Source organism: Narcine bancroftii, chromosome 14 (genome assembly GCF_036971445.1).
Source record: "Narcine bancroftii isolate sNarBan1 chromosome 14, sNarBan1.hap1, whole genome shotgun sequence".
Taxonomy (NCBI): Eukaryota; Metazoa; Chordata; class Chondrichthyes; order Torpediniformes; family Narcinidae; genus Narcine; species Narcine bancroftii.
Genome location: NC_091482.1, coordinates 18,119,070 through 18,145,725, shown reverse-complemented (window position 1 = coordinate 18,145,725; position 26,656 = coordinate 18,119,070). Strand labels below are relative to the sequence as shown.

The window sequence follows — 26,656 nt, the reverse complement described above, 5'->3', positions numbered from 1 at the left end:
GATCTTTCCTGGACCCCACTCACTAATGGTATCACGAAGAAAGCACGTCGGCATCTCAACTTCCTCAGGAGTTTGTGGAGGTTTGGTATGGCATCAGAAACCCTGGCAAATTTCTGCAGAGGTGCTGCAGCACGGTTTGGTATGTGGACACCAATAGCCCTGATTGTAAAGTCCTGCAAAAGGTAGTGAACACAGCCTAGGATATTACAGGCAAAACTCTTCCAACCACGAGAATATCTACAGGGAACACTGCTGTCTGAGAGCAGCAGCAATCGTCAAGGATCCCTGTCACCCAGCACATGCTCTGTTCTCATTGCTACCATCAGGAAAGAGGTCCAGGTGCCACAAGACTCACAGCCCCCAGGTTCAGGAACAGGCTCTATTCTTCCACCAACAGATTAAATCAGAGACTCATTTAAGGACTCTTACCTTTGTACTTTATTGCACAGTTTGTTTATATTTCTTTTCTTTGAGAGTGATAGGAGTGTGGAATGAGCTGCCATCTGATGAAGTGAATGCAGATTCAATCTTGGGTCTATGTCTTTGATTATGTACTGTACTTGCTCATTACATTTATGGAGATGTTATAATTCTGGGGAACTAGAGTTTAAACACACCAACTCATTCAGCCTTCATCATCTGCTGAATCATGATGTTTGCTTATTGTAGAGAGCTAGTGGAGTTGTTCTAGTGAACCGGTGCGGACTTGAAAGGCCGACATGGTCTGTTTCCGCTCCGTAAATCGTTATATGGTCATGCAAGATTTTTCGTTACAGCTGGACAAATTAGACAGCGTTAATGAAGGCCAATACCAATTTTCTGCCTGTTGTGGAGGATCATTTTCAATTTGCAACACTTTTAGTTTATCGTGCTCAAGATTCACTAAAGTTCTTCTGATGCCCCTCATTACCAGCTTCTGTAACACATTTTTATTCCATGTTATTCACTGTTAATGGACCTAGTTATGATATTGTGAATTTGACATTGTAGAAATAATGGATTGTGCCTAAATGCTTTTCTCCTGGTTCTTCCGGTCAAAGGGAGCATTTTGCACATGTCCCAGCTCTCTGACCAAGTTAGAGTGAGGTGAAAGGTTACAGTGTGGCTAATCTCTTCTTCAAATATAACGGTTTTGGTTGCTGAAGATTTTTGTTTTATCAAGGTCTCTTGATTAAAACTTAAATTGAGATGCTCTGCAACATGTGAGATTTGATGAGGCCTTTGATTAACCTAGTAGCAAAAGTAGCACATGCTACGGGCCTCGTATTTTCAAGGGCCCTGCGCTATATGTTTGCAAGCTATCAATTCAAGTATGAGCTTCATGTGGTGCAGTCAGAGGTGGCCGCACAGATGGACGACCCGAACTGTGTCACTGAGGCCTACTTCAACCTGGTGAGGGGTCACGAGAAGCTGTGCAAGTTCTCCAAGTCCATGGCCTACTGCACCTGATGTTCAATGGGCAGCCCTGCCTCAGCCTGGGCAACACCTACTTCGGCCTCAGCGCCTTCCCGAAGGCGCTGCAACATGCATGTGGCAATGACGAGAAGATTTTGGAGTGTCGCATGGGCTGCAGCCTGGGCGCCTTCTATGTGCAACTGAAGGAGCATGAGAAGGTGCTCTTTTTCTCCTGTAAGGGCTCTGACCTGGTTGCTGACTACAGCAGGGGTTGGAGCTTCAAGTACATGGCCATAAGGTGCTATGTCATGGCTACCACACGATGATTAAATCTTCCTTTTCTTCAAAGCGACATGATCGAAGCTTTGGATTGTTGACTCCAATCTAGGGGATACTTTCCAGGTTTTGAGTCATTCTTTTAACCTGAGGTATATAGTTGAAAAAAAATTATGGTGCGCTGTTAGACAGAATCAGACACACACAAGGTAAAGACTGAACAACAGGCTTTAATCCACAAAAACCTCCACAGAGGCAGGCAGCCTGTGGCTGCAGCATCCCAGTGTGAGGCTGGCACAGGCTTGTATCCCAGAGGGTGATGAATGGAGCTTGATCCATTCAGCCGACTGATTGGCAGCCGGCCAGGTGTTGTCCTGTCGCCTGACACTCCTGCAGGTACAGAGGTTGCCCCCTGCAGTCGGCTGGTGGTGTAACACCACAAAAATTGATTGAATTTGCAATCAAATGATATTTTGTACACTTAATTGGGAGGGTAATTAAAATACCAACCAATGTAAGACAACCAAAATCTAAATTCCAGTGTCCATTTTCTTCTGTAAACAAGCAGCAGTTATAATCTGAGTTTATTAAACAGGTGAATAAATAGAGATCATAGCCTCATTTCCAATACGAGTGGGCCAATAGTTAATCTGATCATATGTGTAAGATCTTTCATTATTTCACATAGAGTACCTTAAAGGTCAAAATCAAAGCTGTGGTAAAAGGTAAAGTATCATTGATTTATATCTCAAGCAAATGGTCTGCAGAATGCTGAAGATATCAAGTATTTGCACATTGTAATGCTGTGCAAGTATTTGGGGCGGCATGAATATAATGGCAGAGGTGTTTGATAATGCTGTTGGAGTGGTGGTTTAAACCAGATTCTCGGGGTGGGGGGGGGGGTTGAAAGTGAGAGGCAGTGGGCGCGCAAGTAGAAACAGCTGGTAGGGAGTTTGAGTGTAGAGACAAGCAGATAGGGCAAATTTACAGCCATGGGATACAGTCAAGAAAGGTAACAAGTACAGGTTTTGTATTTAAATGCATGGAGGAGAAGGTGTAAAGTGGATGACCTTGTGGTACAGCTGCAGATTGGCAGGTGTTTAGCAAATGAAAAATTTTAATTACTTACTGTGCAAATGAAAGATTTATGTGTTTTAATATTGATGTGTATTTTTAAAATTTAGGGCCTCTTTATAACATATGCTACGGGCCCCGCTTTGATTTGAAAGCTGAGAAATGTTGGTAGAGTTGGGCATAACAATGAAAGTATAAAAATAACTTGCAGTTTTATCTTTGAGCCTGTAGTTACTACGAACTATTAATTACATGATTCATCTGGTGCAAAATGAAATCTCGCTGATACAGTGGTTACCTTTATCTGTGGTTTCACTTTCCATGGTTTCAGTTACCCATGGTCAACCACAGTCCAAAAATATTAAATGGAAAATTTCAGAAATAAACAGTTCATAAGTTTTGAATTGTGCGTTGTTCTGAGTTGTGTGATGAAATCTCGTGGCGTACCGCCCAGGACGTGATCATCCCTTGTCCAGCGTAGCTATGCTGTATGTGCTACCCACCTGTTAGTCACTTTGTAGCTGTCTCTGTTATCCGATTGACGTAGCATATATAGGGTTCGGTACTATCTGCGGTTTCAGGCATCCGCTGGGGGTTTTGGATAGGGGGGGGATTACTATATTTTATTCATGCTCACCAGTCTAATGGTATCACAAACTGGACAATCAGCTTCAGAGAAGCTGACAGACACTAATAGCCATCACCCTGAGGATGTTTCTGAGGCATACTGCTTAGAATAATAAATTTTCACATTATCTGAATGGTTTTCCTTTTCATTGATTGATGTTTTAAATGTAACATGAACTAATTCACTGTGACATTGCAGTCCAAATAGTTCACTCTTTCAAAATCACTCTGGAAATTAATGTCACATCAAATCTTTGCACAATGGATCAAAATATTTATTTTTAGTTCCAGTAATAAGCTATGATCCAACATGCAAATCTATAGTTGATAGAAGCATGCACTCTTCTCCTTCTTACCTGAGACTCATTAATTCTCCCTCTTCATTCCAGCTGCCACCCTGATCTCTTCTTGGTTCTATTCCATACCAATCTTAAATTCACGAAGTTTTATTCTCTGCTTCTTTTCTCTTTAATTTCGGTCCAATATTTTCCACTGTTGTTAATTTCCTTCTTTTGATCTCCATCACACACACCTGATTCCAAGTCTGACTGTTCATGGGCATGACTGGAAAATCTCTCTTGTTGTTGCTTTAACTACCTGTGAGTAACTCCTGCCAAGAGTCGCTGCCTGAGATGTTCTGTGGTGAAGATAAGAAACAGAATAACCTTCACCTACTCTTTTAGTTTCTAAAGTAGATTTGCATGAGAGGTGTTGGGGTGTGGAGAAATTCATATGGGAGCTTTCAGGATTCAGTCATGAAATGTAGCTTCATTGACCATGTTCGTATTCAATACATTCTTTATTGCCCTTCAAGTGGCTGGATAGATGATTTCAGGAGATGATTAAAAGTGAACTACATTGGTGTGGATTTGGAATTACAAACAAGCCAGGTTTGGAGAAGGACAGCATTGCCCATCACCCTGGTCACAACCTCTTCTCAATACTACTTTCTGGCAGAGGGTACAGAAGCCTGAAGACCAGCACCTCTTGGTTTAAGAAGCTTCTTTCTATAAACCATCTAGCCCTTGTTAAACTAATCCTGGTCTGCTCCGACACCACAAAAGGATTGTATGCACTATTGTAATGTCATTTTTTGTCTTGCACGATAGCAACTGTAAATATTTATTATATATCTTCTGTATTTATTTTCTAATTTAACTTAATCTACACATTTTTACCTCCTTCACAATGTCCCTGTTCAGCTGCAGCAAGAATTTCTGTGCGTATGCCAATAAACTCATTATCATTATCCTTTCCTTCGCTCCCCCAAAAGTTATCACCCTTTTGCGACCAAACTAATCCATTTGAGTTTGCTGAGTAATGACCCCATAAACTTTATTTCTATTTTCCTCTTTTTACTTTCTTGAACTTACCACATCCCTTCAAACTGAAGGTCTCGGGGAAGAGTTGTACTCCAATGTCAGAATTTTTTGAAAAATTGCATTTTTTTTTCTCTGAAGTGACCGATGCACCAAGTAACATGGTTCTTGAATTGTTCTTCATTCATATCTAATGCCAGTTCATTGAAGGGAGTCATTGTAGCAGGGGGTAATGACCAATTGCCTTCCACTCAAGAGGAGAGATTCGGTGTTTTTTGCACTTTTTCTGGATTGAGTTATTTGAAATCTCAAGAGCTGCAAGAGGGTGGAATCATATCCTCTGCCTGATTTTGGTGCTCAAACAGGTTGGAATTTGAACCATGGAGCATTCTTCACTAAAGTGAATGGTGTCCATGCTTGGAGTAGGGAAGGTGCCAACTGAATTCCAAATCTGTTGATGCTGTGATTCCTAATCGACTGGTATTTTCAGTGTACAAATTATTGATAACGAAGCAATACTAGGCAAAGGGGATATGAAGAGACCCAGAGGGAAATGACGCTGCCTAATTAAGATGAATCAAACAGGAGAGGATGCAAGGATGTAGGAAGCACCAAGATGAGAGGAGGCTGTAACCAGTCTCTTCAGCCTTGGTCTTTCTCTTCCTTTTTGGGTGGCATTTTGGCCTTCTGAGATTCTCTAAGCTGTGCTTGTGTGCATACATTTTGCAACCAGTGCTCAAAGGAAATTAATGTGCACACAAAAGGTAAGTTACTTATGTAATGAGCCCAGAGGACCCCAAAACCCAGCAGCAACAGGAATTCACCAAGACAAATGGTTACTTCAACAGAAGTTGGTTTTAATTATCTTTAAACATGAAAACAGGATCAAACTCTATTACTATTAACTTAATTTCACCTAACTTAACCCCCTTCTAATTCTATGCGCACGTGTATGTAATGTGTGTGTAAATTCAGAAAAGTTCTTTAATTCGCAGTCCAATCTCACTTCTCACTCCTCCAAGTTCACTGGTTGCAGGCAATTCTTATACTGTGCACAGAATTTAACATTTATGAAATTTACTAGGTGCTTGAAAAGTAAATGATTACTGCTCAGGAAGGTTCTTGTGGGTTTTTACAGAGAGATTTGTTGTTCGCTGGACACAAACTGATTATTTCTAATCAGCCACATCAATGTGTTGCAAAAGAAACTTGCGCAATCAGGGTTTTTCAGATGATAACCTCTTTCTTTCAGGTCACCACAGAGTTCCTTTTTGTTTCCCTTATTTCAAATGAAACATTAGACAGCCAGTCGTCTCCTTTTGTATTGTCCACAAGGGCTTTGACCAGGCTGAACTAAGCATTCAAACCCATCTTCAAAATGGTTTTTTTCCACAAGCTTGCCAGCTTGTTATGTTCCAGTCCAAGCTGCTCCTGCTAAACTCTAGAACTGAATTCTCTCTCTCTCTGTCTCTCCCAGAGAAAAGCCGGGTTGACTCCCTCTGTTTGCAAAACCACATGACTCCCATGGAACAGCAAACTTCCCTCAGTCAGTCTGCGGATCCAGACCTAATCCTTCGAGTTCTTTCATCTGTTGCTTTTCAAAACAACAATCCATGTTGAAGTCTCTTGGGCACTCCTCAAAGCTTTTGCAAAGGCACTCTAGCTTGAGCAGAGCTGCAATATTTTAAATGTGATCTGTTTTGAAGTGTTTATGTGTGACCTACACTAAAAGAAAACCTGTCACAATTTATCTCCTTTAAAACATATCTATATACAACACAAAATACAACATACTCTGTCACACTTAAAATACTGTAGTTCAAAGTATAAAATAAAATCTTAACTAAATACGTTACTTTGTAGAATGCCATCATACTTGTATTATAACATAGCAATACAGTTTTATTAGCCATGAGAGATGGGCCATGCCAAAATTATCTTAAAACAAATTCAAGTTTACATTTGCACAAGCATTCAGTGCGCACATACTTTTGTCACGGGGGAAAAAATGCACAATGTAAGATTTTTATGCATATTGACTCCTAAAAGTTAGAGGGAACATTGCTCAAGGGTTCTCCAATATACCAGTACTTTCACTGCTTTTTGTTTTGTTTTTGCATGAAGAAGCCTGAGGATATCGGTAGGAATGTTGTTAGTATCCAGTCCATGCTCATCCCCCTTTTATTCCAGCATGATGCTTGAGTGAACTACCCAAACTTTCTCTCTGTGGGGAAATCTCTGAAATTAAATTGGCATAGAGTTAGGATGTTCAATGTGGATTGCATATTAGCCTGACAAGCTCTCTGGAGAGATTACTAATCTATACTCTAATTACAAATAAATGACGTTTGAATTCAACTTCTGTCTTGATAGGCACATTAAGTAATGATTATACTATTGAGTGTTGCTGGTGTTATTTGGTTGCAACATAGATGCATTTGTAACTGGTTTCCTTTCACTTAATTGCCAGTGCGAAAGTGGGAGTATTTAAAACTCTTTAGTTTACATTTTGAACCTAAACTGAAAAATAGGTTTAAAAATGTGAACTAATCCATAACCTAGATTTTCTCTCCGTCTGGGATGGATGGATCAGGAATTGAAGAGTCATCTCGAGTGGGAGGCAGCAGGAGCATACACCAGATTTCTATGCTTGCTGGTTTAATGAAGTATTTTTATTACACAAATTTATTTTCTATAATTAAGCAGTTTCCTCCAGATAGCCAACACTTTTTAGGCTGGACTTCGACCAGCTGATCCCCTGGATTATCAACGTTTTGAAATGGCTCTTCTTCAGAGAATTGGAAGTGACATTGGGCTGTCATTGCGATAGAAGTTTTTAAAATATATTGCAAAGACCCTGGTTCAGGTATTTCCTCCGTTGTAGAGGCACAAAAGACTCCAGACGCTGGAATCTGGAACACAAAATCAATGCTGGAAGAACCATCAGGTCAGGCAGCATCGTTTTGGGTTAAGACTGAGTGGAAAGGGAAGATGGCCCCTTCTCCGATTTCAGACAACCTTCCTCCCTCTGGTTTGTAAAGAGCCAGCACTGAAAAAAGGTTGAGAATGGCTGGCATAGACAATGGGAAATCTCTGCTGAACTTCTTTCACAAGTGATAGACTTTTGTTGCTTTCCCTATATGGCCATGTACATGCTTTCTTGAGCAAGGAGACAAGATTTGTTCATTATATTCTGGATACAGTCTTACCAACAACTGATGTAATTTCAGTAAGATATTATTACTGCTACGTTCATCTTGCAATGCAAGAAAATACCAATCATTTGCTGCGTCTGCACATTTAGTTTAAATGACATAAAGGCATCAAGGTGCATGAATACAACCATAGAACATTACAGCACAGAACCAGCCCCTTCTGCCCTTCTAGTCTGTGCCAAACCATTTTTTTTTGGTCAAGTCCCACTGACCTGCACCCAGCTCGTAGCCCTCAATACCTCTCCCATCCATGAATCTGTCCAAATTCTTCTTAAAAGTTCAAATTTGGCCTGCATTCACCACTTCACCAGGCAGCTCATTCCACACCCCATCACTCTCTGTGTGAAGAAGTTTCCCCTTTCATTCCTAACACGTCCTCACCTACCCTCAGTGAAAAAAGCCTATCTACATTTGCTCTGTCTATCCCGCTCATAATTTTAAATACCTCTATCAAATCTCCCCTAATTCTTCTTAGTTCTGGGGAATAAAATCCAAACCTGTTTACCTTTCCCTGTAACTCCGGTCCTAAATTCTGGGCACATCCAAGTAAATCTTTTCTGCACTCTTTCAATCTTATTGGCATCTTTCCTGTAATTAGGTGACCAAAACTGCACACAATACTCCAAATATGACCTCATACAATAACATAACATCCCAACTCTTGTATTCATGACTTTGATTTATGAAGGGCAATATGCCAAAAGCTCTCTTTACAACCCTATCTACCTCTGATGCCACATTTATGGAATTATGTATCTGTATTCCCAGATCCCTCTGTTCTACTGCACTCTCAATGCCCTACCATTTACAGTGTATGTCCTTTCTTGGTTTGTCCTTCCAAAGGCAACACATCACCCTTGTCTACATTAAATTCCATCTGCTATTTTTCAGCCCATTTTATCAACTGGTCCAGATCCCTCTGCAAGCTCTCAAAACAATCTTTGCTGTCCACAACACTTCCAATCGCCCACAAACTGCTTCCTCTGGTCCCCCTATATCCTTTCTCTACTGTTAACATCTGTCATAGAGCATGGAACAGGCAGTTTGAGCCAACATCCACACTAACCAATTAGGGATTCTGGGATAGTTTCATTTGCCTGTATTTGGTCCCTCTCCTTCTAAGCTCCACCTGTCTACATGTCTGTCCAAATGCCTTTTGTACATTGTAATTATACCTGATTCTATAGCTTTTACTAGCAGCATATTTCCAGATACAGACTACCCCCTGAGTGAAAAAACTACCCCTCTGGCACTGTTCCCTCTAAACTGGGCGCATGTGCACGTTTTGCAACCAGCGCACAAAGGAAACTCAGGCGTGCACAAAAGATGAGTTACCTAAAATAATGTAGTAATTAATAATTATACTTATTGAATGCAATCATGCTTGTATTATATTAAAACATAGCAATGCAGTTTTATTAGCCATGAGAGATAGGCTGTGCCAAAATGATCTTGAAACAATTTCAAGTTTACATTTGCACAAGCATTCAGTCCGCACAAACTTTTGTCACAAGAAAAAAAAAATTGCACGGCAGAAGATTTTTGCGCAACTGACTACTAAAAGTTAGAGGGAGCATTGTCCTCTGGTCCTTCTTAAATCTCTCCCCTTTCCTTAAACCAATATCATCTTATTGTACCATCATATAATCCTAGGAAATAGAACAACACAGCAACAGGCCCTTCAGCCTGATACCTGTGCTGAACAAGATGCTGTTTTAGTCTTCTTGCTCCCTTCCTCTTTCTGAGTTTTTTTTTGTTAGAGAGCCAGGTCAATTTCATTGGACTGGATTTTCTGAATGTATTAGTAAATGAGAAAAGTACATGGAAGTGAAATGGCTTCTCTTAAAAATGCTTCTTGCAGCTCCTCAAATCCCTGTTCCTTTCACTGCAACCAATAATGCAGGTTTTACTGCAGAGCATAATTACAGACTGACACAGAGAGAGAGAGAGGTTGACCAAATATGGCTCAAAAGAGGTTTTGGACGGTGTTCGTGAGGAACAATGGTGCCTTCAATTACTCAGGCCCCATTCTCCAAGTCAGAGGATTCAAATACCTGGGAAAGGGATCTCAGGTTATAGGGATAGATTGGGAAAAGGACTACATAACAGGAAGAGAATTTTGAATTGAGAGTGGGGGTTGAATCAGGTGTTAATATAAATGGGTTGGGATGTGCAATGTGCCACAGGGCTGGATAAGGTCAATAATTCTGACATGATCTGACATGGGGGGGGTGGGGGGGGGGGAAGGGTGGTGGAGAAGATAGGCCACCAGAATATTTAACAATTCTGGAATGGAGAGGGGTTGAGGGTTTCAACAACTGAGGTGCTGAGTTAACATTTATTTGAAGGTGGAAGAGAATGGATTCTGATAGGCAAGGGATCGAAGCTGCTTTTGGACTTCATTGGGATGGTCAGTCTGACCTGATCTGCTGCAGGGGGCTCAGTGGACATGACAGAATAAGTCAAAGACATGCAGAGGTTGTGCTCGGGCCAGTGTTTAATGGGAACAAAAGGCAGCTCAATGAAGATGAGTCAAAATCACCTTATTTCCGGAGATACCTGGTATTGTCAGCACAGCAGTGGTAGCTAACTGCATCTCTGCGTTCAGTGGTGGGGGATGGTGGGCGGGGTTGTGGCAAAGAGAAGCTGTTGCTTGAGAAGATGTACAGTCGAATGTGTTTTACGATCTGAGTGAAGTAACTCTCCACATGCATTCTGGGGGAGGATGATAAGTTTCATCATGCCAAAACCTGAATCAGAACTGATTGAAACATTAAAAAAAAACCCTGTGCTAAGCGAGTCTGTGCACAATTTTTTTTTAGAACAGAATACTGAAACACCAAGTCAAGCATTGCAATGCCATTTATGCTATGAAGCAGAACTTGCAAGAGAATACTTAATGCTTCACGGCAAGGTGCAAAGCTTCTGCTAGGGTGAACTCAGCAAATGAAGGTCATTTTATCAGAATGATAATGCAGGTCTTTGCACATGGTTTTTAACATTTTTATCACAGTTTAATCCAGGAAAGCAGAACTAGATAACCACGTGATCCTCCTGCAAGAGGGATGTGTTGTAAAATCCTTCAAATATATTCTATCGTGTCAAATAAAGAAGATTCTATTTGGTTAAGAAGATCCAAAAAAATACAAGGTCTGAGGGTTAGAATTCCCCATTTCAATCCTGAGGGTATGAAGAGGATGATGGAGACATGAAAGTCAGCAGATGCTAGAGTAAAATAAAAACAACAAAATAACCTCAGAGGGTCAACGTTGGATTGAAGCAGGATTTCATCACAAAACTTCACCTGTCCATTTCCTCCTTTGGATGCTAACTGACCTGCTGAGTTCTTCCAGCAGTTTGTTTTTGCTATGAGGAGGATTGCATGTGCAGCAATAGTTTAGAATTGTACCTTTGTGTGGGCTGGCATCGATCTTTACCTGTAAATATCTAAAGCAAACAAAGCAAGACTGAAAACCCTTGTGTGCCAATATATTGTGGCCTGTCCTGTAGAGGTTATTAACTCAACAGAAGACTGGATTTATTTGGCACCAGAAGCTCATAATAAACTATGTAATTGAAGATGATTATATTCCTGAGGGCTACGCCAATGTGATATTAAACTTGTCGATGATTCACTGGTAAATGAGAATGACCATCACTCAATTATATGACATATGTGGGAGTCAAGGAGCTCCTGATCCATGATTTTCATCCTTTTCATAAAATAGTATATTGTTTTGACTTTGTAAGGATATGAAATAATTTTTGGAACAATGTGTGGAGTTGCATCATGTTGGGTTCTTGGTTTGCTTGTCTGAATGGTGTTTCACGCGATGAAAACAATTTTGAATACATTTGCTGACGGTTGATATCTAAGTGAATAATGCAGGCCAGAAAGCTATTGATTTCAATTGCCAGTGTCTCCAAATTAGCATGACACCAGCGACCTGGGTTAGAATCTAGTGCTGTCTATAAGGAGTTTATACGTGTTCTCCATGACTTGCTTGGGTTTCCTCCCATCTTTCAAAACATAGAGTTGTAGGTTAATTGGGTTGCACAGATTTAAATGGCCAAAATTGGCTTATACTGTGTTGTAAATAATTTAAAAAAAAACAATAATTGGTGTTATGAGCCCAGAGGAACTCCAAAAACCCAGCAGCAATAGATATTCACCAAGACAAATGGTTACTAAACAAAAGTTGTTTTTAATTATCTTTAAACATGAAAATAAAATCAAACTTTAACTTATCTCCATTGACTTACTTAACCTCCTTCTAATTCTAAGTGTACATGTATGTAATGTGTGTGTAAGTTCAGAAAAGTTCTGTAGTTCACAGTCCAATCTCACTTCTCATTCCTCCAAGTTCACTGGTTGCAGGCAATTCTTATTCTGTGCACAGAATTTAGCATTTATAAAGTTCACCAGGCTTTGGTGCTTGAAAGGTAAATGGTTACTACTCAGGAAGGTTCTTGTTGGTTTTCAGAGAGAGATTTATTGCTCCTTTTTAATCAGCCACTTCAGTGTCTTGCTGATGAACTTTCCTCTTCAGGGTTCTCCAGATGATAACCTCTTTCTTTCAGGTCACCACAGTGTTCCTTCTTATTTCTCTTATTCCAAGTGAAAGATTAGACAGCCAGTCCTCTCTTGCATGAACCACCAGGCTGCACAAAGCACTTACAAATCCATCTTGCCAGCTTGTCCTGTTCCCAATTTATCTTCGAAAAAAAAATTATATACTTTGTCACAGTCGGCATCACAAGTGCTTCATAAGTCCTAGTAGGGCATTTAGAAAACAGATCGGAACAGTTCTCAGCCCTTGCTGTTTGCTTATTTATTAAATTGTAAAATATTGTAAAGTTGGTAGTTCACAAAGGAAGATGGCATCTTCAGAAAGGTATTAAACCATAAATAGTGGTCCATGATTGAGTACTGAGGCCAACTACAATGTGGCTACTACTAGTTAAATGTAGTCTCCAGATGCAGCACACTATGTGCTGGATAAACTCAGCAGGTCATGCAGCATCTATTGGAAGTAAAAGGATTGATACACTTTCAATAATACCAAAAGACTGGAGTTGCAGGATGACAGGCTTTTAATACCGTAAAGAAATGAGAGAACTCATCAAAAATGTTGAGGAAGTACAGGTTCCGATTGGACGAGGGCAGAGGCCCATTGTAATCCATGCTCAGGTGCTCGAAGGGTCAAGTAGTCTTGATCAGATGTGACTTGTCAGGCCTGTAGAACCTTGGTTTGCATTCGATGCAAAGCCAGCAGTTTTTAGTCAGGGTCCAGACGTTGACGATGAAGTAGGGGAGGTTTTTGGCCTTGACAAAATGAAAAAGCCTGATGACCCCAGGGTGTCAGAGGTCATCGTGGATGGATTGGAGCTAGTTGGACTGCGAGCTGGCAGATCTACATCTAGTTTGTGCTTTCGCAGCTTTTCCATTCTAAAATTTTACGGTATTAAAATTGATACACTATCAATAATACCAACAGGCTGGAGTTGATGGACGACAGGCTTTTAAATAACATAAGACTGGACCATGCTCCTGTTCTGGCTCGATCCCAGGACTCGTATTGAGAGCTTAACTGACTTTATTAAGGGATTCCAGGGGATGGAATCACTAAGGGGAGGTGGGGCAACCATACATATGAACCAAACATGTTCACAGTGCCAATAACCAAGTAACAGAATACGGTGGTGAATCACCACGTGGATAATCAATGTTTCTGGCCAGTGCCCTTTGTCAGGGGTGTGAAATGCATCTATGAAGGGCTCAGGGCAAAAGCATTGATTATCTTTTTCTTCCTATGGATGCAACGTGACCTGCAAAAGTTTCTTCAGCATGTTTGTATCTACTATTAGCTCAGCTGAGATCAAATAACCCATCATAAAGCAGAGATTAAGCTTTTGTTTATTCATTTTTGGGATCTTGGCCTTGCTGACATGACTGGCATTTATCACCCATCCCTAATCGAGCCACTTGATTTGCTCCAGTATTTCTGGTGAGTGCTGCTGGGTGGTTGGGGCTGGATTGGAAGGCCGCTGCCAGGCTGTGCACGTCTTCTGCCAAACACAACCGGGCATTTCCACACGAGTTTGGGAAACAGCTGGGGTGGATTTAGATGAAGCCACGTCAACACATTTACAAAGCAAGGTGGTATGTGCCTTGGTTGGGAATCTGCAACTTGTGGGGCTTGCGTGAGCCGGAAGCTTTTGTGGAGGTCCTACATTTGAGAGATGCTCTTGGAAAAAGCTTGGGCAAGTGATTATATATGGAAATGATACATACTGCTGCTCATGTTCATTGGTGGAGGAAGTGAATGCTTTAGAAGATGGATGCAAATTAAGTGGGATGCTCTGTACTGGATGGTATTGAGCTTGACTGCTATTGGAGATGTACGCATTTCGGCAAACAGAAATCTATTACTTGCCTGCGTTATAGCTTGCACATGGATGTTAACAGATTAGATTGGCTTTCGTAGCTCAAGAATTTATTTTCTGGTCCATTTGTGTTTCTGGTCAGTTTCTGATTTCTGGCCCATGTGACTCTATGACGCAAAGCATCTCTGTTTGGAGAAAGGGAATGAAAATCAGCACGCAGTGTGATGATCACATCCCAATTGGTCACCTCTCATTTCAGATTTATTGTCATGACATCACATACAACGCTGAGATTCTTTTTCCTGCAGGCGAGGCAGAATCACCACTTATTGGTAGTGCAAAAAAATACTGTACACAAGGTACATGTAAATGAACCATGCAATTCAGAGAGGAAAAATATCAGTAAAGTGCAGGTCATGTAGCATCCACGGAAAGCCGTCAATGTTTTGTTCCTGAGCATTTCCTCGGGAGTGCCAAAAATCAGGCAGACTCCTAAATAGAAAGGTGGGGTGGGAGGAGTGGAAGTGGTAGAGGCACAAGCTGAAGATGAATTCGGTTTGGGGAGGGGGTGGGAGAAGAGAATGAAGCTGAGAAATAATGGTCAAGCCCCAAGAACAACTGCTGTCTAATAAGAGAAGGAAGGGACTGGGGAGTTGGAGGAAGGAACATCCTTGTGGGGTTGGAAGTGTATAGGGACTGGGCATCCATGGTGATATGATGAGTTGTCCTGGATGTGGGTGGGAAGGGACTGGACCAAGGGGACAAAATGGAGGCCATGATACCAGTATGGTGGGCAGGAATGTGCAGAAACACTGGGCCTACCTGAACAGTTGGGTTTGTGGATTTTGAGTTGGAGGTAGAACTGCGGTGTTGGGAAACAAGAGGTTGGAGGGTGTGAAAGGGAGTTGACTGGAAGTGACAAGGTTGGTGATGATGTGGGAGAAAGTGGACTGATGTTTCTTGGTGGGATCTTATCCCCCAAGTAAGAGGAGGTCTAAGAGTTGTTGTCTGGCCTCAGCACCACCTTTGTCTGCTGTGTTTGATTGTGAGATTGGGGTTGTTGCTGAGAGAAAATTGGACAGTGCGTTTCAAGATATCAGGACACAAATCAGAAAAGAGCAAGTACTGTACTTCTCTACTCAGGCTCCTAATCCTGAATCATCACGTTTCCTAATATATTCTTGGCCATTATCTCCTGGATGTGGAATCTTTGGTGTTTCCTACATCATTGACCACACCTAAAAAGACTTGATTGTTTGTAAAGCATTTTGAACTATCCTCTCGTTGTGGAGGTCTATTGCAGGATTTCATTTTTGTTGGAATGAATACGTGACACTTACTGTTAGTGTCCTTATAAAACCCAGACAACTAAGCTGTTTTACATTCCAAGACATGGGAACAATGTTTCATGCAAATCATGGGTTGTGAGTAACATCTTGAGCTCCACTCGTGCAATATAAATGAGATATAGTCATTTGCACTAAAGAATGTACGTCATGGCTATTAATGAACACTCTTTTGCTACTCCAGCTTTTAGCATCCAGATGTAATGATGCTTCAACTATCAATCTCTCTTTTAGCTGCATCCTGGCAGTTTTGCTAATGTCAGCCTGCATAATCAAGAAGGTCGAGAGCCAGAATAAATGAAAATAGGTGAACATCTCATGCTAATTTTGGTAAACTATTGAAAGATCCTAAGCACGTGAATGGACAAATTTGTATTTTAGATGCTGCAGCTTCATTGGGCTCTTCTGATAAAGGACACCTCCAAATGTTAACATGTTTTTCTAAATTGCAGATTCTGGAGTGTTTTTGTTTTGTTGACAGTTTCAATTTTCCAGAATTTTATAGATTTAATATATTAAGTAATTAGTTTTATAAAAGGAACAGATCCACACTCGAAGCTGATAAATTATCACCTCCGATCTGAGCAATGCAAAATTGATGCTAAACTAAATTATGTCTAATATTGATAATTTTTGAGTGTGAGCTTAAATGAATTTAAATTACCAATAATTTGAAGTGAGCAATGTAACCAACCACAACAAAGAATATACTGTTGAAAAATGTAATTATCAGATAATCTGATTTCAATTACTTTGCATTAATCATGGTTCACAGCTGTCATCCTTGGCGAGATGATCGCTCTCTTTCCTCTGACATGAAGATTTGGGAGTTCAAGTGCAACTCCAGAGACTTGCAAACAGATTCTGGACTAACAGCTTCGTGATATACTGAGTGAGTGTTTCTCATTAGCAATGTTAAAATAAAGCTCAGTCTGCCATCACAAATTTGAAAGATCACGTGGCACTATTTTATTCAAAACTGGGGGTATTTTTTCCCTCATTCTTGCCCAATGTTTAACAAAATTCACTAAAATTGTGTTTTCCTTCATTTTGTAATGCTGATAATTTAGATAGCATTCTAACTGTAAAGTTCGTTGCTGAACATAGATGTTTGCAAAAGCATTGCAATAATGCTGGCAAACAAGCAGACGGGAAAAGAAGCCATTTTATCCAATGTTATTGTACTAGAGCTAAATTAAGTGAAGACAGATATATCTGTGGAATCATAACAGCAGCAAAACACACTTGTCAAAGAATTACTCTGGTCATTTAAAAAAAATTAAAATACCTGCAGGGGACTGCACCTTGATCTGGCCAAGGGAGGGAAGGAAAAATCTGAGGATGAATGTCCGGACATGTAAATCTCTGGCTAAACACACTCTGCTGGAGGAGGTTGGCAAGGCAAGCAGCATCAGGGGGAGAAAAAGAATGGTCAAAACCCTTTAATGAGACTGGGGAAATGTAGATGAGAAATCAATATCAAGAGTAAAAGATAGGAAGGGTGGCAAATTCCTGGTCTTCATTCAGAAAAGCATATGGAATGAGTTACAGGAATTCAATCTGATCTCATGGTTTAATTAAAAATTAATTATCCATGAAACTTTTATGTTAATATTGACTGAGATTGTTCTATTCAACCCATCTGAAATTCCATGGTTGTATGAGGTTTTAGGTATACTATTTAAAGAGGCTTAGTAGTGATGCAAAGATTATTGAAAATATTGAATAAATAAATACTTTTAAAGATTGGAGTCAATCTTTTATAGAATGTTGAAATCTACAGCACAGCCCAGAGTGTTGTGCCAACCTAATAACCTACTCTAATAAATGTCGAGAATATTCCTACTGCATACCCCTTCAGTTCCCTGTACCTATCTTTTCTTTGGCTTGGCTTTGCGGACGAAGATTTATGGAGGGGGTAAAGAGTCCACGTCAGCTGCAGTCTCGTTTGTGGCTGACAAGTCCGATGCGGGACAGGCAGACACGATTGCAGCGGAAAATTGGTTGGTTGGGGTTGGGTGTTGGGTTTTTCCTCCTTTGCCTTTTGTCAGTGAGGTGGGCTCTGCGGTCTTCTTCAAAGGAGGTTGCTGCCCGCCAAACTGTGAGGCGCCAAGATGCACGGTTTGAGGCGTTATCAGCCCACTGGCGGTGGTCAATGTACCTATCTAATTGACTCTTAAATGATCCCATTCGACCTCCCTCCACCACCTTTGCTGGCAGTGCATTCCATACACCCAGTACTGTGTGGGGGAAAAATGTACCTCTTGCAATGCCCTTGTATTTGCTCCCAAGAACCTCAAATCTGTGTCCTTTTGTGTTATCCATTTCAGCCCTGGGGGAGAAAACAAAAGCCTCTGTAGCATTGGTTTTAAAAGGGCCACATTTCCCAGGATGAGTAACTTGCATTAGTATGTCGTTGGAGGTATGCCTGTGGAGTAGAAAAAATTGCTGACAAATTAAACGTGAAAGTAACTAATGGACTGTCTGCAAGCTCTTAGCTGGACGTCAGCATTTTAACATATGGGTTGCCCTTTACTAAGGCTGAAGGAGGAAGGGAGTGGCAGAAAAATTGAGCAGATGTTGCTTTGTTTAGTTTTAAAGCAGTAACTAGCTTGGCCACTTCTCCAATGGATTGTGTTAGTAACGATCACTCTCACTGCAGACATCTTGTATATCTGACCCAAACCCATTTCTCCCATGAAGACTCCAGGCACTTTTCAGATCTCCTTCAAAGCGATCGACAATTTGGTTGGTGCGGGAGATGGGCATTGCTGACTGAGTCAAAGCCTCTTCGCCCGCTGATGACGATCCATGGCAAGGAGTAGATGTTATAAAGCCAGTTAATGCAGTCTCTTGTATGGATACCTGACTTGATCTCCGGAAACTTGCCTGGTATCCCACAGTTCCTACTCTTTCTCTTCTTACTAGCTGGTACAAGTGAACTTGGATCATGAAGAGGACGTTCTTTGTGTCAGAATAGTTTCAGTGGGTGTAAAATGTGTGCCATCCTGTATCTCTGAGGCTAGACATTGAAAGCTGATTTCAAAATTAATGTCATTTCAAGACACTCTGAATTTTGGATCTGTAAAGTAAAACAACCTGACCATTTAATTAGTTTACATTTTAAAAAAATGCTGCTTGTATTTTCTGATTTTGGGCTTTTCACAGATCTTGCTATGACCTGCCTGGAATAATGCAACAGTCATGAGTAACATTAACATTTTACTTAATGGATTTTTAAGTAGGATTTCAATCTCCCACCCATTACTGCTTTTTGCTGGTGAGTTACTTTCCCTGCATTTGAAGAGTGGTGACCTGAGTTCAACCCTGATCTCTGGTGCTGTCTGTTTTTTGAACATTCTTGTCTCTGTGTAGGTTGACTCCCATGTACCAAATTTGTGGATCGATCTGTTAAATGGCCAATAAATTGCCCCTAGTGCGCTGGTGAGTGAAACAATCGAGGTTGGGGGTGGGCATTATTGTGGGCAGAATTAAATACGATAAGTGTCACTGGACGCTTGATATAAATTTTTAAATGTTAAATTTAGACATACAGCACGGTAACAGGCCATTTCGGCCCATGAGTCCATGCTGCCCAATTTACTCCCCATTAACCTACACCCCTGGTACATTTTGAATGGTGGAAGGAGACTGGTGCCCCCGGAGTAAGCCCACGCAGACATGGGGAGAATGTACAAACTGCTTACAGACAGTGTGGGATTTGAACCCCAGTCTCGTCCCGATCGCTGGCGCTGTAAAGGCGTTGCACTAGCCACTACACCAACGTGATAGTTAGCTTAGATTTATTGGGTTAAATGGCGTATAACTGTAATGCTCTGAAGATGTAAAGTGCCAATAAATTATTAATTCATCTTTACTGGTAAATTCCAGTGGTGGTTCCTAAACACAAATTAAGAATGATACACAGCTCTTTAGAGGAAGAACATCTGGTAGCATCTGACTAATTCATCATTGCTAAATACAACATCATAATTACCTCAAAGTGATATGGAAATGTAATGCATCTGACGAGTTCAGATGCGGTCATAAACCAGGAGAAAATTGTTTGAACACTAATAATGTCACCTGAAACAGAGGATGTAGTGGCTGACTCACTTACGCGTTGATGCTCTTGCATGTGAACCTTGGTTTCTGTCGGTTTTAAATGGTTGTGTGCCTGTGTTTTCCAAAGTAGTGTGGTCTCAGCCAGGTACTCTAATGCCACAATATGATACTTCAGTTGCTTCCTTTAAAGACTATTTTCTTTAAAAAAGCAGCAAGGTTAGCAGAGTGGATAGTGCAAAGCTGTTACTGCATCAGCAATCAGGACTGAGGGTTAGAATCCAATGCTCTCTGTAAGGAGTTTGTATGTTCTCACTGTGTCTGAATGGGTTTCCTCCGGGTGTTCTGGTTGTCTTCCACTGTCAAAACGTACCAGAGGTATAGGTTACTTGGGAGTAATTGGGTGGCATAGGCTCGTGGGCCAAAATAAACTGTTACTGACATGTATGTAAAAAAAATTTCATTTAATTGCAGTGTATTTATGCATATTTTGAAGATCCTATAAATTATTCTCAGTTATTGCCAATGTAAGGATTGATCTTTGACTTGTAAACATTTCTGGATGTGGCTTTTTTTTTAGACATACTACATGGTAGCAGGCCCTAACCCTAACCCATTTTGAACCCGAGCACCTGGAGGAAAGACACGCAGACACGGGGAGAACATGCAAACTCCCTGTAGCGTGGGATCCAAGCCCTGGTCCCGATCGCCGGCGCTGTAACAGCGCTGCACCAACTGCTGTGCTCACCGTGCCATGTGGCTCATCGCCTCCAACTTGTGTATTTTGTACTTCTAGTGTCAAGGATTTTTGAAGAGTAATGCAATGGTGGTCTGCGTTCTCTGCCAATCTTCTGAGCAGCGCGTCAGATGTTCTAATTTAATTGCTGCACGGCTTTTCCCACGTAACAGATAGAGAGCACTTTACCATCTCACAGCAATTCTCTATTTGCTGGTCCAATGCATTAGAGAACATTCCTGTTGTTAAGCAGCACTGATTTACACTGAACTTGATTAACTGGTCCATTTGCCCAATCACATTCCTTGTGCAAAATATTTTCCTCCATTTTGGCTTTGAAAATTAAGTCATTGAGAAAAGTAATTTCAGGAGGTTTAAAGTTTTTGCAACAATACCATTGACTCTTTAGGGTATGTATTTTCAGTTTCTTTTCTGTTTTTGCACTCTAAGCAAATAATTGTACCACCAAGAACCAATTCTACTGAAATAACCAAAAGAATTTTGCCCATAACAATATTTGAATGGATGATTAAATATTTTCCAGTAATTCCTCCCATTTTCATAAATTGCAGATTTGCTGTATGAATTTCTGCAAGACAGGCCACTTTTTCACTTCTGATGCCCTTTTCTTCCCCATTCCACCTCCCTGTCCAGTTTTCTGCTCTGCCCCCTTGATACTCATTTGGCTGAGTTAACATGGGGCTTACTATCTTGGCATTTTCTATCAATCTCTATTAAAATACTGGTTACACTTGTTAGTTGCTTTTCACTGACCTCTTGAGGATGAAATTGAGAGCCGTGGTAGGGCATTGGTGGGAGGGTGTTTGATCAAGACTATGTGTAGGTTTCAGTACAAAAGGAAGTTGAAACTCAGAAATTGAGTGTCATATTTTATTGTAATTAGAGTTTAACGTCACATGCATAAACACAATGTACAGATGCACAGAAAATTTTATTGCTGCAGCCAAGCACGTATGCAAGGTACACCAGCTACAATAGATGTAGTTTGGATTGTGGAGGGTCATGTAACCCCCTCCATCTGGAGTCTGGTGGGAATGTGGATTGCAGGGGGGCATATGACCTCTCAGCCTGGAACCTAGTTGGAAGCCATCTTACCTGCCAATCAAGGTCAAGCCTTGTCCACAGGTTAGCGGACACTTGGTCATTGGTCCCTTGGTCATCGATACCTGAGAGCGGTGATAAGTATATACTGTTCTGTGTATAAGTGGCTGGCCTGCCTTCTCATGACTCAATCCCCTGTAACCCCTCCCTCTGTGACCTGGCCATAAAGGTTGACCTCCCGACTCTCTTCCATTCATTCGAGCACATGGAGTTGGGCCAGCTGAAATCTAATGTGTATTAAAACCTATTTTTCCTCACTCAGCCTTTGGAGTCATTGATAGTGAGTAGCACTGAGCCAGACTCTCCAGCCGATAGCACTATAAAGTCCACCATGTTTGAGCCATCTGCCTCTTCTTCTGGGATGAACCTGAGCTCCATTCCAGGTTGGGAACTGTGGGCAATGCTGAAGAGTCGTTGATAAGATGTGTGCAGACAAAAGGTTGGAAGCTGTAGTATTGTGTCTAGAAATTATTGTTCCTAATTTAGATAGGAGCCATGCCTGCTAGAGATATCAGGGGGTGGCATATATTGTCACTTGATTGTGTAGCTTTCTTTCCGTGGGTGTGTGTGTGTGTGTTTTTTTTTCTCTCTCTCTCTCTCTCTCTCTCTCTCTCTCTCTCTCTCTCTCTCTCTCTTACCCCTATTGCAAAAGCTGCCGTTCAACCAACTTATGTTCAGCATCGTTGCCCTTGAATTACCATAATGAGCCGAGGCAGAAAAGGAGATAAATATAAAATGATATATAGATATTCACGGTTGCAATCAGTGCAAGTAAAAAAAATTGTAATATCTTAATCGTGCAGACAGATCTTTTGAGATCCTGGACTAGTTGACGATTGGGGTAATTTGGGGAAGTTCAAGAGGCTGTTGGATGAAATTGCTGCTTGATTATTGTTCCAGTGGAGTAGCTGTATTTTCTTTTGGTATTAGTGGGAAGTCTATGCCCTACCCCTTGGGAATAATGAGAATAATTCTTTTAAAAAACAGGGTAAAACACATTTCTTTCAGTGGCTTTCCCTCAAGAACTACATTCAACAACAACAACGGGTGACTTAGTTACCTGTTGTAGTTGCTGGTGTTCCCAACCAATTGCACCATTCCTTCAATAAAGAAAACCAGCAAAAAGCCAAAATAACTGTCCAGTGCTCGAGCTTAAGAGCAAGGGCTTCCCAACACTTTAGTCAAAGGACTATCTTTCTCCATCTGACCATAACTGTTTGATGTTGTCATGTTATGAGGTTTTTATTTTGAGGGTTGGTGATACACTCACTCCACATCCAGGAGTGCAGTGCTTTTTTTTAGGTGCCAGAGCTTACTAAAAAATGGTGACAAGGAGGTGCCAGAGCTGCCTCCTGAGGTGCCCAGAGTGGCGCTCCGGAACTGCATCCCTGTCCACATCAAAAGCACATCAGTGCCTCTACTTCTTCAGAAGCTTGCAGAGATTTGGTATGACATCAGAAACTCTGGCAAATTGCTACAGAGGTTTGTTGGAAAGTGTTGCAACTGCATCACGTTCTGACATGGAAACACCCCTGACTGCAAAGTCCTTCAAAAGGTATTGCCATCACAGGCAAAACATTATTTTTTTGCACCACCAGTGAATGGTAATTTTGCTGCACCGCAGGAAGAAGAATCTCAGGGTTGTATGTGCTGTCAAATATGTACTCTGAAAATTAATCAGAAAATCTGACCAGAAATATGTTTGTTCTTGGGCTCCTGTTCTTCTTGGATGAAATGGTTCCTTAGTTGTGACCTCTTCTAGTCCTCGATGTGGGGCTGTTGATTTTATGCCATGCCTGGAATTGGCCTCCTTTTCACTGCATCTCCTGATCGAAGAATGAACCAAAAATGGAAAATGTGAATGCCATATCTCAATTTTCTTCCAGCACTCTCTCTGATAACGATTAATCTTACTGATGCTAATATATGCCTGGGATTTCATGGAGCAGAATCTCGTAATTGCATTGCATTGGGATATTGTGTTAACACTCACTCAAGGGAATCATAAACTTTCATCTTCCATTCCCCTAACATTAACTAATCTTTTGCACCATAACTCTCCAAAAGTACTCAATGCCATGAATTTTCAGTTTATCTGCTCTTAGAACAGATAGCTCACACTGAGAAAAATCTGAATTGCCAGTCTTGTACATGAACCAACACTTGAAATTTGACAAAGTGCATGCTGTTCAAGAATTCATTTCAAGATGTTAGTGATTTACTTGCTGAAGCTCGTACCTTTGTGCCCTAACACTCCCTTTATACAGTTACATTGGTTTCTAATGCCCTGATGTTTTTACTCGTGGGTGATTTTTCTCTCCAATTGTGCTGTTATTTCAGTAAAAAAATTCTACTTTAAATTTATTTATATTAAATTTAAATTTAATTTTTCTTCTACATTTTTAGTCTAAACTGAAGAAACTCTGGATCCACTTGATTGTTGAGATTCGTGATGTTATTTCTCCCCCTTTCCACCAGTGTATGTAGTCTGAGATTTCTTATAACAAAAATTGGCACAGTAATGCAAGTGCTCTGGGATTGAAAATCAACCCATGGTGGCTTCTGCTCGCTTATTTGAACAGTATATCCAGACATTCTACTTTCATTCCAAATGCTCTACTCATTCCCCATTAATGATCTTGCTATAACTTGCTTTTGTAATCCAATTCAATCTCAGATGAGATGGTATATTTATCCATCCTTAATTTGCCTGATCCATGAGCAAGAATTTTCCTGCATTTTCTTTATGAAGGAGATTAGATCCAACAACAATCCAAGCAATGATAATCATGAACATCATTTTTCCCATCTCTTTTAGATCTTCCCTAGTTCCAAAATAATAGTTGTTTGATATTATTTCACTCAGAAGCACCTCCCCCCCCCCCTCCCCCACCCCCACTCCCTTGTATATTTTCAAGATTAGGTTCAATGTTTCTGGTTCAAGACATGGACTGATATTTGAATGTAATGCTTGGCTCCCTAAGCTGAATATTCACTGTAGGTGTTAACCCTTTGAATTAGAAGTTAGACAAGACTTCTCCAGTGCTCTCATGTGGGGGATGAAGCTCCTGTATTATTTGAAGAAGATCAAATCCTCCAATATCTAAGCTCATATTTATACCCCAACCATCACAAAAAATAATGAAATCAGATTTTTATTGCTGTTTGTGTGCTGACTTGCAAAAATGACTGGTGCAGAGAAATAAGTCCTTCCTTTTCCAACACCGTTTTGGGGGATCCACACTGTTTGAATCAATATTGGGAATGAATAGATGGTGTAGGAAACCCTTTGGTCCCATGAATGAATCTAAGAGGCTATCTTACTTGCACACTCTTCTGTTGAGCTTTCTTTTGGGGAGCACCCTGCTGTCTTTCAGTCCTCTTTATTGTTTTTTTTTACTTTTACACTTTATTTGTTTTATTTGTCCTCTCTGTATTGCTCAGTCAGTTTGTTTACATTTCTTTATTTGTTTACATATATATGTTGCTTACAGTATTTTATTTGCACTAACAATAAGTGGTAACTCTCTTTCATCCACAGGGCAAAATAAGCTCATGTGATGTCATGTATGTACTCCGACAATAACTGTGACATCTGAAATCTGAATGTACACATTAACATGGATATGTGGGGCTAAATGGCTGAGTTCAAACCTCTACGTATGTTAGACTTTTTTTTTCCAGTCCTCTTTATTGTCGATGACAAGAACGTTATCCATTATGTGATGAACAGCGCAGACATCTTGGGTCAAAGGAGCTGTTCCTGTGCTCTGTTAACAGTTGTTGGTTTTGGCTTCAGGAAAATTGTACAAATTTAAATGAGCTGCATTTACATTTTTTTTTGTTAAACGAGACTTTTTGGAGAGCAAGTGCAAAATTAGAGGTACTTTTGCAAATCTGTAACAGGAAGGACATTAAATGTGGAAGCAGTTAAATATTAGAAACTTGCCTGTTCCAATGAATAAGCGCCTGATCTGATCTATTAATGGACGTGAGGATGGACTGGTTTCAATAAAGTGGATGGAGATGAAATTGAACCTGGGATTTTTAGACAAGGATCTATGCTGAGGTGTAGCCAAGAGCCTGGGGTGACTTGCTGGTTTTGGCCCTCATTTGTATGTAAAATCACCTCACAATTCCAGTTGTGTTTTTCTTTTATTGATCAAAATGACGTTTTCACCCTTTTCTCTCTCCCTGGGTTATACTGTACATTATTCATTTCCAGCGTCCCTTAATAGACCAGATCAGGAGCTCTTTCCCAGTTGCTGCTAACAGCCCAATTCTGCTTCATGTCGGTCTTCTGCTGTTAAGGTGTCTGTTGATATCTCGTAAGTTGATCATGTTGACTAGACAACTGCTTTGGTCATTAAAGTATTAGAGTGCATCCAATATCTTGAATGAATTTGAGACAGGATCACATTGCATAACATCTGGTCTCCCATAGAGCCCCAGGGTAATAAAGACAATTGAGGATAAAACAATATGGAATTATGTAGTAATTCCAGTGGAGAAACATGCATTGTGGTTCAACAAGTTTCTGCTGGCATTTGAACCATCCCTTCCTTCATTTGTCATGATGACTATATGTTTTTCTTCCCTGCCCCCAATATCGCTGTTCTTTGCCTTATTTACTCCATGTAGAATAATGAATAATACAGCATTGGAACAAGCCTTTGGCCCACAATGCCACTACCGAACATGATGCCCATGTTAATTTTCTTCTGCCTGTAGATCTCTCTATCCAAAAGTCTCTTGGTTACTTCCACTCAGCCTGTTCCAGGCACCTTCTGCTCTCTGCGCACATCTCCCTTAAACTTTCTCTGTCATGAATTCCATATTCTTACTATTTCAAACAAGATTTGTCTTAAAATCTTCTTTAGTTATCAAGCAAAATCCTTGATACCCTACACCAGAAATGCAATGCTACCTTTTTTTTATGGTACGGATCATGTACCAGTTAGCTTCGACCTGGGTTCGAACCCTGGTACCGTCTGTAAGGAGTTTGTATGTTCTCCACACGTCTGCGTGGGCTTCCTCCAGGTGCTCCTGTTTCCTTCCACCCTCCAAAACATGTGGGGTCGATGGGTTAATTTGGGT

General features: G+C 40.7%; 1 protein-coding gene across 2 annotated transcripts in view; it reads left to right on the top strand.

The window, feature by feature from the left end:
* Window positions 1–26,656, top strand: part of pitpnm3 (PITPNM family member 3) — a 432,302-nt gene that overhangs the window by 93,234 nt on the left and 312,412 nt on the right. The window contains exon 1 of one of the 2 annotated variants that reach the window (XM_069910695.1): window positions 16,431–16,531. The exons of the other annotated variant lie outside the window; for it this stretch is intronic. The gene's annotated coding sequence lies outside the window, so the exon portion shown is untranslated. Of the gene's footprint in view, window positions 1–16,430; window positions 16,532–26,656 lie in introns of those variants that run through there. 2 annotated transcript variants of the gene reach the window in all.